The sequence below is a fragment of the Euprymna scolopes genome, chromosome 10 (genome assembly GCF_053919585.1).
Source record: "Euprymna scolopes isolate OS-2025 chromosome 10, ASM5391958v1, whole genome shotgun sequence".
In the NCBI taxonomy this organism is placed as follows: Eukaryota; Metazoa; Mollusca; class Cephalopoda; order Sepiida; family Sepiolidae; genus Euprymna; species Euprymna scolopes.
Window position 1 is genome coordinate 28772855 of NC_136491.1, and position 18635 is coordinate 28791489.

Sequence of the window (18635 nt, forward strand, 5' to 3'; positions counted from 1 at the left end):
CAGCTAGACGGGTGTTTTTCGTGAAAGATTGGCGAGGGGGGACTAGAGATTGGAGCTCAGACGAGCACCTGCCATGGAAATAACGATAAAACAAAGTACTAGTACTACTACTACTATTTTGGCCGTTCCTGCATTCGAAGTAGTCACTTAGTATCTGCTCGCAAAATGATCGCCATTCTAATGATGACTATAGATGTCGAAGAGTTCCGTTTCTTCAGATTACCAGTCACCCCACGTTGTCTATATCTCGAGTACAATCCCCACAGCTTTCGTCATCAGAGTTGTACTACTGATGAGCAAGGGTCACTTTTAAGCAATAAATAAATAAATAAAGATTCGTCAGTTGATTTGTGTGCGTGTGTATTAAAAATAATATATGTATTAATACGATAGCGTGTGTATTATTTTGTGTGTCGCTTTTAGATCTTTTTTCTTCCAAGTGACTGCCGTTTTATTGTTATGACCTTTCACTTCTTGTAATAAATAATCTTAACAAGAATTCTTTATGAGTGTTGGTTTCTATTTAATTATATCTGATGGCAGTCAAGTCATCTGTTTTTTTCATGAATAATTTTACCCAGAATTCTTCATAAATTTTGGTTTCGGTTTTGATTCAAGCTGATGCATCCAAGTCATATGGATATATATATATATATATATATATATATATATATAGTTTTTTTAATCTCAACCTTACATTATTTGCTGCATTATTTTCCCCTTCTACATCTCTAGTAGTGCACATTTTTTTTTTACTAATTCCTTCTGGCTAAAGAGTATGGTTACGCAGTTTCAAGTTTTTTTTTTTTTTTTTTTTTTTTTTTTTTTGCAAAGTTTTAGATCGTCTATACACATGCGATTATTTATTGGTGCAAAAATAATGTTATTTTTTGACGTTCAACTTCAAAAGATCATAACTCCTTTTATAACAAACTTTATTAATCGAAATAAGAACCATTAGAACCGACACATTTTTAGCAACGACAAACAAGTTTATTTATTAGCCTAGAAATCCGAAATTTCGGAAGTCATTGAAGGCCGATTCGGCATCATCTCGGCTTTTGAAGTATTTTTTCGAGCAGGAAGTTGTCGATATGCTTGAAAAAGTGATAATCGGTGGGCGAGAGGTCTGGTGACTATGGCGGATGAGACAGAGTCTCGTAGTACAATTCGTTCAGCTTCTGCAGGATCAGTTGAGCAACATGCGGATGAGCGTTGTCAAATATCTATTTATTCATATATTTTTACAAAAGACGAACTCCAGCACCACTATCAGAAGCCTAGTAAATTAATGACGATGCGCAGTGTACTAAACTCAATGGGGAAAGGGGAAGACGAATGGTAAGTATAACCGATTCTGTGGATGAAATAAAAAGAACAAAAAAAATACATGGGACATAACATAGAAAAGCTAATAATTGCTGTAAGAGATACCAGAGAAAATTGAGAGTATTGTACCTCTTTTTCTCCTCTTCCCGGCGACGGCCCCGACTTTGGCATTCCTGGGTCTGGAGTGGTCACTTAGTATCTACTCGCAAAATGCTTTTCGTTCTAATGATGACTATAGATGCGAAAGAGTCCGGTTCCATCAGACTACTACTCACCTCACACTGTCTACATAACCCTAACCCTAGCCCTAACCACCTACCTCACACTGTCTACATAACCCTAACCTTAACCCTAACCACTCACCTCACACTGTCTACATAACCCTAACCCTAGCCCTAACTATCTACCTCACACTGTCTACATAACCCTAACCCTAGCCCTAACCACCTACCTAACACTGTCTACATAACCCTAACCTTAACCCTAACCACTCACCTCACACTGTCTACATTACCCTAACCCTAGCCCTAACTATCTACCTCACACTGTCTACATAACCCTAACCCTAACCCTAACCACTCACCTCACACTGTCTACATAACCCTAACCCTAACCCTAACCCTAACCACCCACCTCACACTGTCTACATAACCCTAACCCTAGCCCTAACTATCTACCTCACACTGTCTACATAACCCTAACCCTAACCCTAACCACCTACCTCACACTGTCTACATAACCCTAACCCTAACCCTAACCACCTACCTAACACTGTCTACATACCCCTAACCCTAACCCTAACCACTCACCTCACACTGTCTACATAACCCTAACCCTAACCCTAACCACCCACCTCACACTGTCTATATAACCCTAACCCTAGCCCTAACTATCTACCTCACACTGTCTACATAACCCTAATCCTAACCCTAACCCTAACCAGCCACCTCACACAGTCTACATAACCCTAACCCTAGCCCTAACCACCTACCTCACACTGTCTACATAACCCTAACCCTAACCCTAACCACCCACCTCACACTGTCTACATAACCCTAACCCTAGCCCTAACTATCTACCTCACACTGTCTACATAACCCTAACCCTAGCCCTAACTATCTACCTCACACGGTCTACATAACTCTAACCCTAACCCTAACCACCTACCTCACACTGTCTACATAACCCTAACCCTAACCCTAACCACCTACCTCACACTGTCTACATAACCCTAACCCTAACCCTAACCACTCACCTCACACTGTCTACATAACCCTAACCCTAGCCCTAACTATCTACCTCACACTGTCTACATAACTCTAACCCTAACCCTAACCACCTACCTCACACTGTCTACATAACCCTAACCCTAACCCTTACCACTCACCTCACACTGTCTACATAACCTTAACCCTAACCCTAACCCTAACCACCCACCTCACACTGTCTACATAACCCTAACCCTAGCCCTAACTATCTACCTCACACTGTCTACATAACCCTAACCCTAACCCTAACCACCTACCTCACACTGTCTACATAACCCTAACCCTAACCCTAACCACCTACCTCACACTATTTACATAACCCTAACCCTAGCCCTAACCACTCACCTCACACTGTCTACCTAACCCTAACCCTAACCCTAACCACCCACCTCACACTGTCTACCTAACCCTAACCCTAGCCCTAACTATCTACCTCACACTGTCTACAAAACCCTAATCCTAACCCTAACCCTAACCACCCACCTCACACAGTCTACATAACCCTGACCCTAGCCCTAACCACCTACCTCACACTGTCTACATAACCCTAACCCTAACCCTAACCACCCACCTCACATTGTCTACATAACCCTAACTCTAACCCTAACCACTCACCTTACACTGTCTACATAACCCTAACCCTAGCCCTAACTATCTACCTCACACTGTCTACATAACCCTAACCCTAACCCTAACCACCTACCTCACACTGTCTACATAACCCTAACCCTAACCCTAACCACTCACCTCACACTGTCTACATAACCCTAACCCCAACCCTAACCACCCACCTCACACTGTCTACATAACCCTAACCCTAGCCCTAACTATCTACCCCACACTGTCTACATAACCCTAACCCTAACCCTAACCACCTACCTCACACTGTCTACATAACCCTAAACCTAACCCTAACCACTCACCTCACACTGTCTACATAACCCTAATCCTAACCCTAACCACTCACCTCACACTGTCTACATAACCCTAACCCTAGCCCTTACTATCTACCTCACACTGTCTACATAACCCTAACCCTAACCCTAACCACCCACCTCACACAGTCTACATAACCCTAACCCTAGCCCTAACCACCTACCTCACACTGTCTACATAACCCTAACCCTAACCCCAACCCTACCCACCCACCTCACACTGTCTACATAACCCTAACCCTAGCCCTTACTATCTACCTCACACTGTCTACATAACCCTAACCCTAACCCTAACCACCTATCTCACACTGTCTACATAACCCTAACCCTAACCCTAACCACTCACCTCACACTGTCTACATAACCCTAACCCTAACCCTAACCACTCACCTCACACTGTCTACATAACCCTAACCCTAGCCCTAACCACCTACCTCACACTGTCTACATAACCCTAACACTAACCCTAACCACTCACCTCACACTGTCTACATAACTCTAACCCTAGCCCTAACTATCTACCTCACACTGTCTACATAACCCTAACCCTAACCCTAACCACTTACCTCATACTGTCTACATAACCCTAACCCTAACCCTAACCACCCACCTCACACTGTCTACATAACCCTAACCCTAACCCTAACCACCTACCTCACACTGTCTACATAACCCTAACCCTAACCCTAACCACTCACCTCACACTGTCTACATAACCCTAACCCTAGCCCTAACTATCTACCTCACACTGTCTACATAACCCTAACCCTAACCCTAACTATCTACCTCACACTGTCTACATAACCCTAACCCTAACCCTAACTATCTACCTCACACTGTCTACATAACCCTAACCCTAATCCTAACCACTCACCTCACACTGTCTACATAACCCTAACCCTAGCCCTAACTATCTACCTCACACTGTCTACATAACCCTAACCCTAGCCCTAACTATCTACCTTACACTGTCTACATAACCCTAACTCTAACCCTAACCACTCACCTTACACTGTCTACATAACCCTAATCCTAACCCTAACCCTAACAACCCACCTCACACAGTCTACATAACCCTGACCCTAGCCCTAACCACCTACCTCACACTGTCTACATAACCCTAACCCTAACCCTAACCACCCACCTCACACTGTCTACATAACCCTAACTCTAACCCTAACCACTCACCTTACACTGTCTACATAACCCTAACCCTAGCCCTAACTATCTACCTCACACTGTCTACATAACCCTAACCCTAACCATAACCACCTACCTCACACTGTCTACATAACCCTAACCCTAACCCTAACCACTCACCTCACACTGTCTACATAACCCTAACCCCAACCCTAACCACCCACCTCACACTGTCTACATAACCCTAACCCTAGCCCTAACTATCTACCTCACACTGTCTACATAACCCTAACCCTAACCCTAACCACCTACCTCACACTGTCTACATAACCCTAAACCTAACCCTAACCACCTACCTCACACTGTCTACATAACCCTAATCCTAACCCTAACCACTCACCTCACACTGTCTACATAACCCTAACCCTAGCCCTTACTATCTACCTCACACTGTCTACATAACCCTAACCCTAACCCTAACCACCCACCTCACACAGTCTACATAACCCTAACCCTAGCCCTAACCACCTACCTCACACTGTCTACATAACCCTAACCCTAACCCCAACCCTACCCACCCACCTCACACTGTCTACATAACCCTAACCCTAGCCCTTACTATCTACCTCACACTGTCTACATAACCCTAACCCTAACCCTAACCACCTACCTCACACTGTCTACATAACCCTAACCCTAACCCTAACCACTCACCTCACACTGTCTACATAACCCTAACCCTAACCCTAACCACTCACCTCACACTGTCTACATAACCCTAACCCTAGCCCTAACCACCTACCTCACACTGTCTACATAACCCTAACACTAACCCTAACCACTCACCTCACACTGTCTACATAACTCTAACCCTAGCCCTAACTATCTACCTCACACTGTCTACATAACCCTAACCCTAACCCTAACCACTTACCTCATACTGTCTACATAACCCTAACCCTAACCCTAACCACTCACCTCACACTGTCTACATAACCCTAACCCTAACCCTAACCACCTACCTCACACTGTCTACATAACCCTAACCCTAACCCTAACCACTCACCTCACACTGTCTACATAACCCTAACCCTAGCCCTAACTATCTACCTCACACTGTCTACATAACCCTAACCCTAACCCTAACTATCTACCTCACACTGTCTACATAACCCTAACCCTAACCCTAACTATCTACCTCACACTGTCTACATAACCCTAACCCTAATCCTAACCACTCACCTCACACTGTCTACATAACCCTAACCCTAGCCCTAACTATCTACCTCACACTGTCTACATAACCCTAACCCTAGCCCTAACTATCTACCTTACACTGTCTACATAACCCTAACCCTAACCCTAACCACCTACCTCATACTGTCTACATAACCCTAACCCTAACCCTAACCACTCACCTCACACTGTCTACATAACCCTAACCCTAACCCTAACCACCTACCTCACACTGTCTACATAACCCTAACCCTAACCCTAACCACTCACCTCACACTGTCTACATAACCCTAACCCTAGCCCTTACTATCTACCTCACACTGTCTACATAACCCTAACCCTAACCCTAACCACCTATCTCACACTGTCTACATAACCCTAATCCTAACCCTAACCACTCACCTCACACTGTCTACATAACCCTAACCCCAACCCTAACCACCCACCTCACACTGTCTACATAACCCTAACCCTAGCCCTAACTATCTACCTCACACTGTCTACATAACCCTAACCCTAACCCTAACCACCTACCTCACACTGTCTACATAGCCCTAACCCTAACCCTAACCACTCACCTCACACTGTCTACATAACCCTAACCCTAACCCTAACCCTAACCACCCACCTCACACTGTCTACATAACCCTAACACTAGCCCTAACTATCTACCTCACACTGTCTACATAACCCTAACCCTAACCCTAACCCTAACCACTCACCTCACACTGTCTACATTTAGAGCGCAATCGTACAGCGTCGGTCATCGGAGTTGGATCACTGATGAACAAGGATCACTTTTAAGCAAGAAAAATAAAGATTTGTCGGTTGTTCTTTCGTTTTGTATTAAAAAACGATTAAGATATATTTTAACTTATAATTTTTGACAAATGTCTTCATTATCTCCATCAGGTATTGTTTGCTAGTCCACGCGCCATGTTTACATTGTTTTCACCATAAAGTTGATAATTTTCTCATATATTTTATACATTTTTAAGCATTGACTATGTATTCACTAGGAGTTTGTCATTATTAGCAGTGGTTGCTCATATTAAGCAAAAAAGAGAAAAAAAAGTTACCGCCGTCATTTGCTGGTTCTGGGGTAGAAACCGTCTCATATTGTCAAACCAAATATTCAGCACTGTTCATGAGGTGACGACTTTAAGAAAAATGCAAATAAAAAAAAAACACCACTGATTAAGGCGAGTGGTGTCTACTTTTTGTAAAGGGTGGAAGCATAAAATTGTCGCCCTAATAAGACGACATGATTCCATTTCAGTTTGATGAAAACCGGTTTTCTTTATTTTTGTTGCAGACCATCTACTAATTGGCTAGTTGTGTACAAATCTCAAAAGCGATATAAGCCTTCTATTATGTCTGAAAGTGGCAATGTTTAACGAACGAGATCGGAGAGGCACCGCTGTACAACTCATGCTCTTTACCGCCCCAAGCTATGACAACAGGACCATTACCGGCACCCTTAAAATGCATCAACAACAGGGACGTGCCAGAGTGTTGTAAACAGAGTTTCTGGTCACGGTTATGGCCTTTGGTGTGGTTTCAAGTGAGAGGCATATCATGCCACCTCGTATCTTCAAAGTCGGCTTGAAAGTTAATACCATACTGGATGTGCTGAAGCGTGTGATGATCCGTTTGTGCAATCAGGTGGCCTCTGGTTCACCCTGGGTGTAACAGTAGTAATTAGCGCCGAACTAAAGTCCAAAGAGACACAGGCTTTACTTCAGAAGGATGCTCATACTTTGTCCGCTTCTTTCACGACCCCCTCCTCCCAAACCTGAACCTGCTGGACTACTTTGTTTGATCATACATCGAGAACATCACCAACATGACCTCCCACAACATAAAAGCCAGCCTGATCGCTGCAAAGAGAGGTGTTAAAAAAGTGGTAATAGGCCGGCAAGCTTGGATCCGTAACGCAAAGGAGGAAAAAAAAAAAAACGTGATATCTTAGTCGGTGTCTTCAACGCGCAAGCGGAAGTCAAGAATGTTGAATTTAAGCGTAGTCAATCCAATGGTGACGACGACTCGCTAAAATGTCGGCGAAAAAAGCGACTCCTCCTTGTACAAAACTGCCCAGTTTAGGATGAAGGAATGAATATTTTTGGCCAATTTTTCGATAGTTGTCGTCCGAAGAATCCAGCTTTAAGACGATACCGATCTCGCGAGGATACGTGGCGATCGTCGAAAGTTTTTGCGAGACATACAAACACACACACATTTTGTCTTTTACATATTTGACTAGCCTGGGTGCCTAGCGTTGCCCGGGTGTTTGTAAGTGTGTCTTGAGCAAAAATAAAAAAAGTGGTAGTAGGCTGGCAGGCTCAAACCCGTAGCTCGAAGGGGAAGAAGAACGTGGGGAAAAAAACGTGATGTCTTCGATGTTGCGTCCAGAAATGGCGAAGATTTAAATTAATGCTAGTCAATCGAAAAGAGGGGATGACTTTCGAAAATATCGACGAAAAAGCGACCCCTCCTTGTAGAAAAGTGGCCAGTTGAGGGTGAAGGAATTAATGTCTTTAGCCAATTTTAGCCGATATTTGTCGTCCGAAGGGTCAAGCTTCAAAACAATACCGATCTCGTGAAAATCCGTCGCCTCCGTCGAAAGTTTTAGGCATACATACATACATACATACATACATACATACATACATACATACATACATACATATATACATACATACATACATACATACATACATACATTTAAACAGACAGGTGAGATTTATATAATAGATAAATCAAATGTGCAATGTGGAAAAAGTTCATTCGTGAATAAAGTCTCAAATTTGATGGAATAAAGTCCGATTAATGTATGTACAAAGGTCAAGGAAAATGTGAATTTTTATTATTATTTTTTTTTTAGAGACCAAGTGTTATTCCCAGGAAAGGAGCCTCTAGATTTTGAAAAACTTCGAATGAAGTAAAATGAAACATAAAAGTCTAACGTGATATAGATAAACATAAAACCAGTACAGGCTGGCGCCATAAAATTCGTGACATTGTGGATATAATATGATTAGATACACTAAGCAAAATCATCGAACTGCTGCCTAGGGAGATGAATAAGTAGTTCGTACAAAACAATGAATTTTTATATATATATATATATATATATATATATATATATATATATATATATATATATATATATATATATATATGTATATATATATATATATATATATATATATATATATATATATATGTATAAAGCAGCTGTTGAAGTGGTGCCCATAATCAATACTAAAGTTCATTTTGTTACCGTGCGAGGAAAGTATTTCTGAAAAAGTGAAAGCAGTTTCACATTTACCTAGAGACAGCTTCTTGGCCTTTTGGTCACGATCAAAGTGTAGTATCTTTCCGGCAGATACTGCACTTAAGATAATTTGTACCAGTCAATGGAGGGGAAACTCTCTATACTGGGACAATTATTATTTTTGGTAACCAGAGTGCCCCCTTTTTGCCTACTTTAAGGGGAGCTGGTTTTTACCTCACATTAAAAACGGCCTTGTGCCTAATTTGCTCAGTGGGGGAGCAAATAAATACCATCTGTTCCGGCAGATGCTGCAAGCTATGACTAGCTATGACTAGCAAAGACCAGATGTGGGGGCAGCCCCACATGCCTGACCTTTAACTAGCTCTCATTTCCCACCTCTTGGGAGCTGGTCCCCTTTTTCCCTTCCCCCTCCCTTCACTCCTCACATTAAAAATCGGCCTTGTGCCTAATTTGCTCGGTGGGGGAGCAAATAAATACCATCTGTTCCGGCAGATGCTGCAAGCTATGACTAGCTATGACTAGCAAAGACCAGATGTGGGGGCAGCCCCACATGCCTGACCTTTAACTAGCTCCCATTTCCCACCTCTCGGGAGCTGGTCCCCTTTTCCCCTTCCCCCTCCCTTCACTCCTCACATTAAAAATTGGCCTTGTGCCTAATTTGCTCGGTGGGGGAGCAAATAAATACCATCTGTTCTTCAGATGCTGCGCTTCTATTTCTTGTTCTCTTTCGGTGGAGGAGAAATCCTCCACGACTGAGACAATTTTTATTTTTGTACCTTTTCTCCACGTTAAAAAACGACCCTGGTGTCTAACTCTGTCCCGTGGGGAGGCATAGTAAATAGGTACAATCTAATTCATTCTCTGGGGGAAAAAAGCAATGAACGAATTTTAATTTGTTCTCCAAAAGAGAGCCATAAGTGTTGCAGTATTTATTTTTAACGAAACATGAACAGTTTAAATCAATTGTATATTTATGCGTCGATATTTGTTTACATTTTGCTACGGCAATAGAAAATATAACAAAAGAGAACAAATATGTCATTGATTCGCTGATAATAATAATAATAATAATAATAATAATAATAATAATAATAGTATGACCTGCGGAAATTCCTCAGTGGACTCATTCATATGTATGTTGACATTCTGTAGATGTTCAGCGTAAATGGAGATGTTCTGATATTATTGTAGTTCATTTGTTAAAATTGCAAAAGTATCCCGGTCGTAAAATACGTTTAAATATTATATTTTAATTCGTGCAGATTTCGGATATATTATTATAGAGTTAATGTTCTACCGATTTTTATATATTATAAAGTTGCGATTTCAAAAACAAAAAAAAAAAATATCCATATGACTTGGGTACATCAGCTTGATCGAAACCGGAACCAAAACTTATATATATATATATATATATATATATATATATATATATATATATATATATATATATATATATATAGTGGAAATGGTAATTATTAAAAACTGAAAAAAGTGCTCAATACTGTTGTAAAGCAAATATGCGTTTTATTTATTTATTTATTTTTTTTTATTACCGTATCTTTCTGTTGTTACATTATTGTTTCAGCTACCCGGCCGTTTTTTTTTTTTTTTTTTTTTTTTTTTTGTCGTCTGTAGCTTCAGACGGCAAAAAAAAAACGGCCGGGTAGCTGAAACAATAATGTAACTATATATATATATATATATATATATATATATATATATATATATATATATATATATATATATATATATATAGAGAGAGAGAGAGAGAGAGAGACAGAGAGACAGAGAGACAGAGAGAGAGAGAGTTTCTTCAGTTAAAATCGAAACCGAAACCAAAACTTATGAAGAATTCTTGGTAAAATTATTTATCATCAGAGATGGCAGTCCATAACAATTAAACGACAGTCACTCGGATGTAAACATGCCACACAAAATAAATAACACACACGCTATCCTATTAATGTATACTGTTCTGCACTGCTCTAGCAACTTTTCTCTGGACATGGAGCTGACCATAGGGATAGGCAAAGTGATGATTGACATGGCCCATCTAGCCAAGAGAGTGTAGGCCAACACCTTGCTGACACTCAACACAAGAATCAGAGTGTACCAGGCCTGCATGCTGAGCAGTATCCTTTATTGCAGTGAATCCTGGAGTTTGTACTCAAAACACGAACGAAGACTGAATGCCTTCCACATGTGCAACTTCAAACGTCTCTTAGACATCACCTGGCAGGATCGGGACACAAATACAATTTTTCCCCCAGGGTTACATGCTAAACATGTTTGCCATTCTTATTCAGAGACGCCTGTGTTAGCTCGGTTATTTTTGCATCCCAGAGGACATGCTATAAGGTGAGCTCACCTCTTGAACACGGCCAACCGGATGAAACACTCTATGCTACAAAGACATCTGAAACAGAGATCTGAAGACTTGGGGCATTCTACCAGACGATCTCGAGTCAGAGACATCTCATCGCAAAGCCTGGCGAGCAAAGGTCAATGTATTAAATTAGCAGATAAGAGAGAAAGGCAATGAATAGAAGAGAACTTGCAGAACTATTCACCTGACACTCCCACCATCTCTATCGCTGACTTTACCTACAACAACTGCCAACAAATCTAAGATTAGACTATAAAGTCACACCAGTTGCTGTAGTGCATCATACTAGGTGCAGAACGCCATTGTCCCTCGAGACAGAAAATTGCCATATGTCTGGATTATCATTGGTCATTTAAGTTCACAACTCGTAATTGACGGACCAAAAACATGATATACATGTAAATAAAATATTCTATAAAGAGTCGCAAGTTCAAATATTATATTAGCTGAAACTTTGTAATGAGTGGGGCTATGACATGAATATTCTTATCATTGTTTTGACTCTCGAGTATATATCCGACAGTTAGACACGGTTAATCAATCGAGAACCACATCACTCTATCTAAAAACATATACGATATAAACTGATATATACTCGAGAGAAAAAATAATGAAAAGAATATTCTCTAGTCATAGCCCTAGTGATGACAACATCCACATAGATGAAAGCAATGATCCGAGCAATACAAATAATACATACATTTGCCATGTTTAACAAAACACAATGGAGAGCAGCCATTCATTCTAAATTCGGATACAAGTGCTATTAAAGGTGAACTGGTCCTTATGATAAAAATACAAGTCGTTATTTTATATACTTCGTATGTACTAGTAAAGAAACTTCCACAAATAAAGCAGTTCTGGTTAAGCACTAGTGATGAAATAACTGTGATGCCCCTAATCTATTCAAAAATTTATAAAACTTTTATAAATTTTCTACTTTTTTCAACCTCATTTAAATGTAAATATATAAATGTAATCATGTATCATTAGTTGTTTTTATTGTTATTTATAGGTTTATTTACTTCTGAGTACATAGAATGCGTCTATTCTTAAATTTGCCGCTGATAAGAAGGATAGCACCCCTTTTAAAAAATATTCCTACATAGATAAAGTATTTTCGGAAAAAATGAAACTGAATTAAATTTGTTGTTAATAACATGAACCAACCTTGACGAAAAAAAATGGCTATATTGATTTTGTATAAATGAAAGAATTGATGACAGACTTCAAGAATCCGATTGACTTAACTTTAATTGCATAATTATATATACTGCATTATCACGTTGACACATCGGTTCTGGTTACATAAGCGAAGTTAAACACTGTTGAGTCTGACCAGTATCTGATGAATGACCGTTTAGGAATGCCAGATGCTGTACATAAGATAACGTCGACATTTCCTGCAGCTCTTGAATCCTACCTGTCCTCCAGCTGTCTCGACTCTGCTCTGCTACTGGACCAAGCTGGTTGGAACGATATCGTGAGCTAGGCTCTGCGAAAACTAACTTCAAACTTCATTTCAAACAATCTCCCAGTGTGTACCATCCATCATCCCTAGGATGATCAAATGATCTTCGTCGTTCCGGAAGACGAACTTACACACACACACACACACACACACACACACACACACACACACACACACACACACACACACACACACACACACACACACACAAACTATATATATATATATATATATCATCCACGATACCCAATCAATACTCTAAAAGAGAGAACTAACTGCCAGTCAACACGACATTGTTTATTATTCCGTACGCAGTAACCTATCACATTATAAAAATTCATCAGTGAGACAGTGATGTGACACGCCCAGCTAGCTTTTGCCGGAAGCTAATTCCCGTAGCCCGAAGTAAAAATCGAAATAACTGCCGTGCATGTACACATTTAAAAAAAAAGTTGTTTGTTGAAGAGATGAAAGACAGGCGGATGTTTCGTGGTTATCTCAGCTTTTTCCCAGTATCTACACACTCTTTTATCTTTTAGCTATTGCTTTATTATTACACCTGCTATCATTTTATTATTACGTCTCTATTTTTTATTACATCTTCTATCTATTGTTTTATTATTACGTCTTCCATATGTTGCTTTATTATTATGTCTTCTACATATTTCAGTATTATTACGTCTTCTATCTATTGCTTTATTATTACGTCTTCTGTATATTTCTTTCTTATGTCTTCTACATATTGCAGTATTATTACGTGTTCTATATATTGCTTTATTATTACGTGTTCTATATATTGCTTTATTATTACGTGTTCTATATATTGCTTTATTATTATGTCTTCTATATATTGCTTTATTATTATGTCTTCTATATATTGCTTTATTATTATGTCTTCTATATATTGCTTTATTATTACGTCTTCTATATATTGCTTTATTATTATGTCTTCTATATATTGCTTTATTATTACGTCTTCTATATATTGCTTTATTATTATGTCTTCTATATATTGCTTTATTATTATGTCTTCTATATATTACTTTATTATTATGTCTTCTATATATTGCTTTATTATTATGTCTTCTATATATTGCTTTATTATTACGTCTTCTATATATTGCTTTATTATTATGCCTTCTACATATTGCAGTATTATTACGTGTTCTATATATTGCTTTATTATTACGTGTTCTATATATTGCTTTATTATTACGTGTTCTATATATTGCTTTATTATTACATGTTCTATATATTGCTTTATTATTACGTGTTCTATATATTGCTTTATTATTACGTGTTCTATATATTGCTTTATTATTACGTCTTCTATATATTGCTTTATTATTACGTGTTCTATATATTGCTTTATTATTACGTGTTCTATATATTGCTTTATTATTACGTGTTCTATATATTGCTTTATTATTATGTCTTCTATATATTGCTTTATTATTACGTCTTCTATATATTGCTTTATTATTATGTCTTCTATATATTGCTTTATTATTACGTGTTCTATATATTGCTTTATTATTACGTCTTCTATATATTGCTTTATTATTATGTCTTCTATATATTGCTTTATTATTATGTCTTCTATATATTGCTTTATTATTATGTCTTCTATATATTGCTTTATTATTATGTCTTCTATATATTGCTTTATTATTATGTCTTCTAAATATTGCTTTATTATTACGTCTTCTATATATTGCTTTATTATTACGTCTTCTATCATTTGTTTTCTATTACACAAGGCTGATGTATAATTGGCAAGTCTACACAGTGACGGCAGCTAGGATCTCATGTTATCCTCCACCAAATTTATAACACAGAAGCTCCCATTGAGTAATTATTCGTTGTAAATAAACCAAAGTACCTTTTATTACAATTTTAGCCGTTCTCCAAGTTATATTTATTTATTTTCTAAATGAGACACAAGGGCAAGTGTGCGTTTAATTAAAAGAACACCCAGATTTTCAGTCTACGTCGTTAATCACGGCCACTCTATTACCTTTATACTGAAGAGTTGTTTGCGTCATTCGAGCTCAATCACGCATACAATCACAAATATAAATTACCTTTGTGTGAAATTTGTAAAAGATAGGCTCAGCCGTTTCGGAACCTATGAGGAAGGAACTCACACGAACACAAACACAAAGTGGCTTTTATATAATAGTAGGGATGGAGATATTTCCATGGCAGGTGCTCGTCTGAACTCCAATCTCTGATCACCCCTCGCCAATCTTTTACAAAAAAACACCCGTCTAGCTGAATCCACTGTCAAAAACTTTCCCCACTCTTTATCTATGCCTAAATCAAAACGTAGATTCCATGAACTAAGCTTCTTTCTTAGAACTGCACGCCTGTGGAACTCTGTTCCGTCTGCCTGCTTCCCTCCTGACTACAACTTGGATGTCTTCAAGTCCAACGTAAACAAATTCCTGATGAACCGCTCCCTTAAGTGGGCACTTTAAATATCCACACTAACGTACTGTACTTACAATAACCCTGATCTCTGAGTGGCTTCCGGGCCTTGATAGGTGGTGACCACATTGTAAAAAACAAAAAGATAAAGATACGTATGAAGATTTATTTTGCCAATCTATATATATAAATTTAAGCAAATTTTCGTTTCAAAATGAAATGCAATTGCTTAATTTGTTATATTAGGTTGGTGCAAAAAGAATGTCGTTTTTTACGTTCAAATTCATGTCAAAAAACGACATTATTTTTGCATCAACCTAATAACAAGAGCGAAAGAAGAGAACGACTTATTCTGTTTCTAACACAATGTTAAAATCTATGTATCATTACCGTAGTACCTTTAACGTTCCTATGTGTGTACGATTTCTAAATTATCAATGACTCAATCAGGAGATCTTATTTATTAAAAAGGGGGATAGAAGGTGATAACATACTACACACATTAAATTAGTATATAGATATGCTAAGTTATGTTCGTAGGAGGTAATCACCTTCTATCATCCATTTTAATAAATAGGATCTCCTGATCACCGAAGATGCAATGTAAAAAATAAATTATAATAAAAAAAATATGCTGATTTTGGGCCATGCGTGAAACGAAAATATACCTTAGGTACGGGCAAAAATAAACGAATAAAAATAGGGGGACCTAGTTTTGAAAGCTGATTTATCATAATTTTTTTGTAGGTTTCCAAATACTTTTTGATTGTATTTAAAAGAGTAAGGACTAAACTTAATTTCACAAAGAAAAAAAATATTTGTACACGTGAAAAAAAAAAGTTATAAAAAATGTTTTCACGGTGAGCTAAATTCAGCTAAATTTTGAAGCTAAATAAATTCATTGTAAAAATCCTTTTAGAGATAAATATTAGTTTTCTGTCTCTATTTGAAAGATAACTGGTAAAGTAAAATCCTAAGATATTGAATTAAATAAAAAAACACCTTGCTTGCACAAAAATTAGCTGAATTAGACCCAAAAACCAAGTGTTTTTGTCGTTCACAAAACCACAACAAACCATACTTTTGGAAATACAGAATATACGGAGGCCCAAAATCTGAGATAGTTGAAAAGCTGTCTGAGAATGACGTCATGTAATTAAAAGGAAGCAGGGTGCTATTTTCCCCCCTAGACGGGCATCCGTACATTTTTATTGTAAATGTTTGTATAAATTTTACCATTTTTAATTTAATTATTTTTCTATGTTCCTGTTTTTAAATTAATTTTTTTTTAATTATTGGCCAATATTATATACAAATTATGTTACGCCGAAAGTTTCACAATCTTACGAGCGAGGAAATTATTAAAATCTTGCATATAAAAATTCTGCGAAATCTGTAATTTAAAAATAAAAGTAGAAACATTTACGTTTTGACAGTTGTAATTTTTTATAAACACAAAGTTCATATTAATATAATTTCACTTTACCTTTGTTTTGGTAGAATGACACAACACAAGACGGCAGTTATAAAAACACATGATGATACGTTTATTTCTTCGACCGGTCGGACATGATTCTGTATTTCAGGGATTCAAAGTTGTTTACATGGTTACCTCTAAAACCTCTCGCTTCCTAGAGGGTGCCCTGACTCTAACTGAGAATCGGCCTGATCTCCTCTGTTCCTTCCCACTGACCGATTTGATTCTCTCCTAACTAACTTCGAACTCTTTCCTATATTGAGAAATCCCACGTATGTCTGATCAACGTGACTACAACTCACGTGTTTCAAACATGCGCGATTTGCACGTTTTGAAACCATTTCTGACGACGAGGAAATTTCCCATTCTCTTTGTTGTTTTACAAAGGAATTTAACCTACTTGTCTAATTCTGTAAGTGGTATCTTTATTATGAATTATTTCTAAGAATTGTGAATAGTTTTTCTATCCAAATTGTATTTATTAAATATTTTAACAGAATCAACAATTAAACTGGACATTCCATTTGAACCTATTGTTCTTTAAAACTTATCTACAGGGTTCAATCCTTGTTTTATCTGATATCATTTTCATTTAACTAATTCTATTTTATTTTTAACTTACATGAAAAGGGGACAGCCCTTATCATCTAACACTTTGTCTTCTGACTAGAATCCAATGTTAGTGTCTCTTCCGTCTAAAAATGGCATAATAGTATCGTGGGATTTCCATTCACACCCTACAATGGGAATATGTCACAGATTTCTATAAGGATATTGGAGATAAACTGCAACAATATTCTGACACTACATTAACCAGATTATTTAGATAAGTACTTTTATAGTTTTAACAAAATGGCTACGATAATATCGGTGATTCTCTATTCACGCTGAAGGTTCACAGAATAACCAGCGGCAATATATTACATATGAAAAGTGCCGCTGTGGAATTTCCACGTGTCTTGCTAGTGTTATATGAATATCATTGCGAACATTGGCGAAGCATAATTATTTTCGTTATTTGTAAAGGAGAGTGTAGACTTATTTTAGGTTTTTAGATTTCGAATTAAAACAGAATTGTTTTCAAATATAACTCAGTTCCGAAGCTTCGGTATATTTCAACATGCTTCTGTGTTACCTAAACGAATAAGTTTGACATGAAAGTAGTTTATTTCGGAGTATTGCTTTATTTGGGAAGCAAATGTGTAGTAATTGTGTTCATATGTTCGTTTCCGACAGACGACAAACTTAATTTTCATCAAGTTACTTTGCATTTCTAAATTGTAAGTCAACCGCCTACCACACGTACACAAGCGCCTTGGGAAATTGATTTAATATTTCTTTTCCTTTCTTTACAGAAATTTGCATCGAAATTCCCAAAATGTGAATATTTATCTATGAATTAGGAAGATTTTGTTTCGAAAAGTCATGAGTGGAATGCCAACTATTTAAAATCTTTGTTTCGCGTAGGCAAAGCGATATCGAACCGATGAAGCCAGCTACACAAAGTATCTAGGGAAAAAGCCTTATTGAAACAAACGTTGATTAACTATCATGTGGTATTACTAGTGATGCCCCGTGAAAATTCCACGATGCCCATGTCTATATTAATGTGTATAATTTTTCCTTTTGAAATAATAAACTATTTTATAAAACCCCCATCTC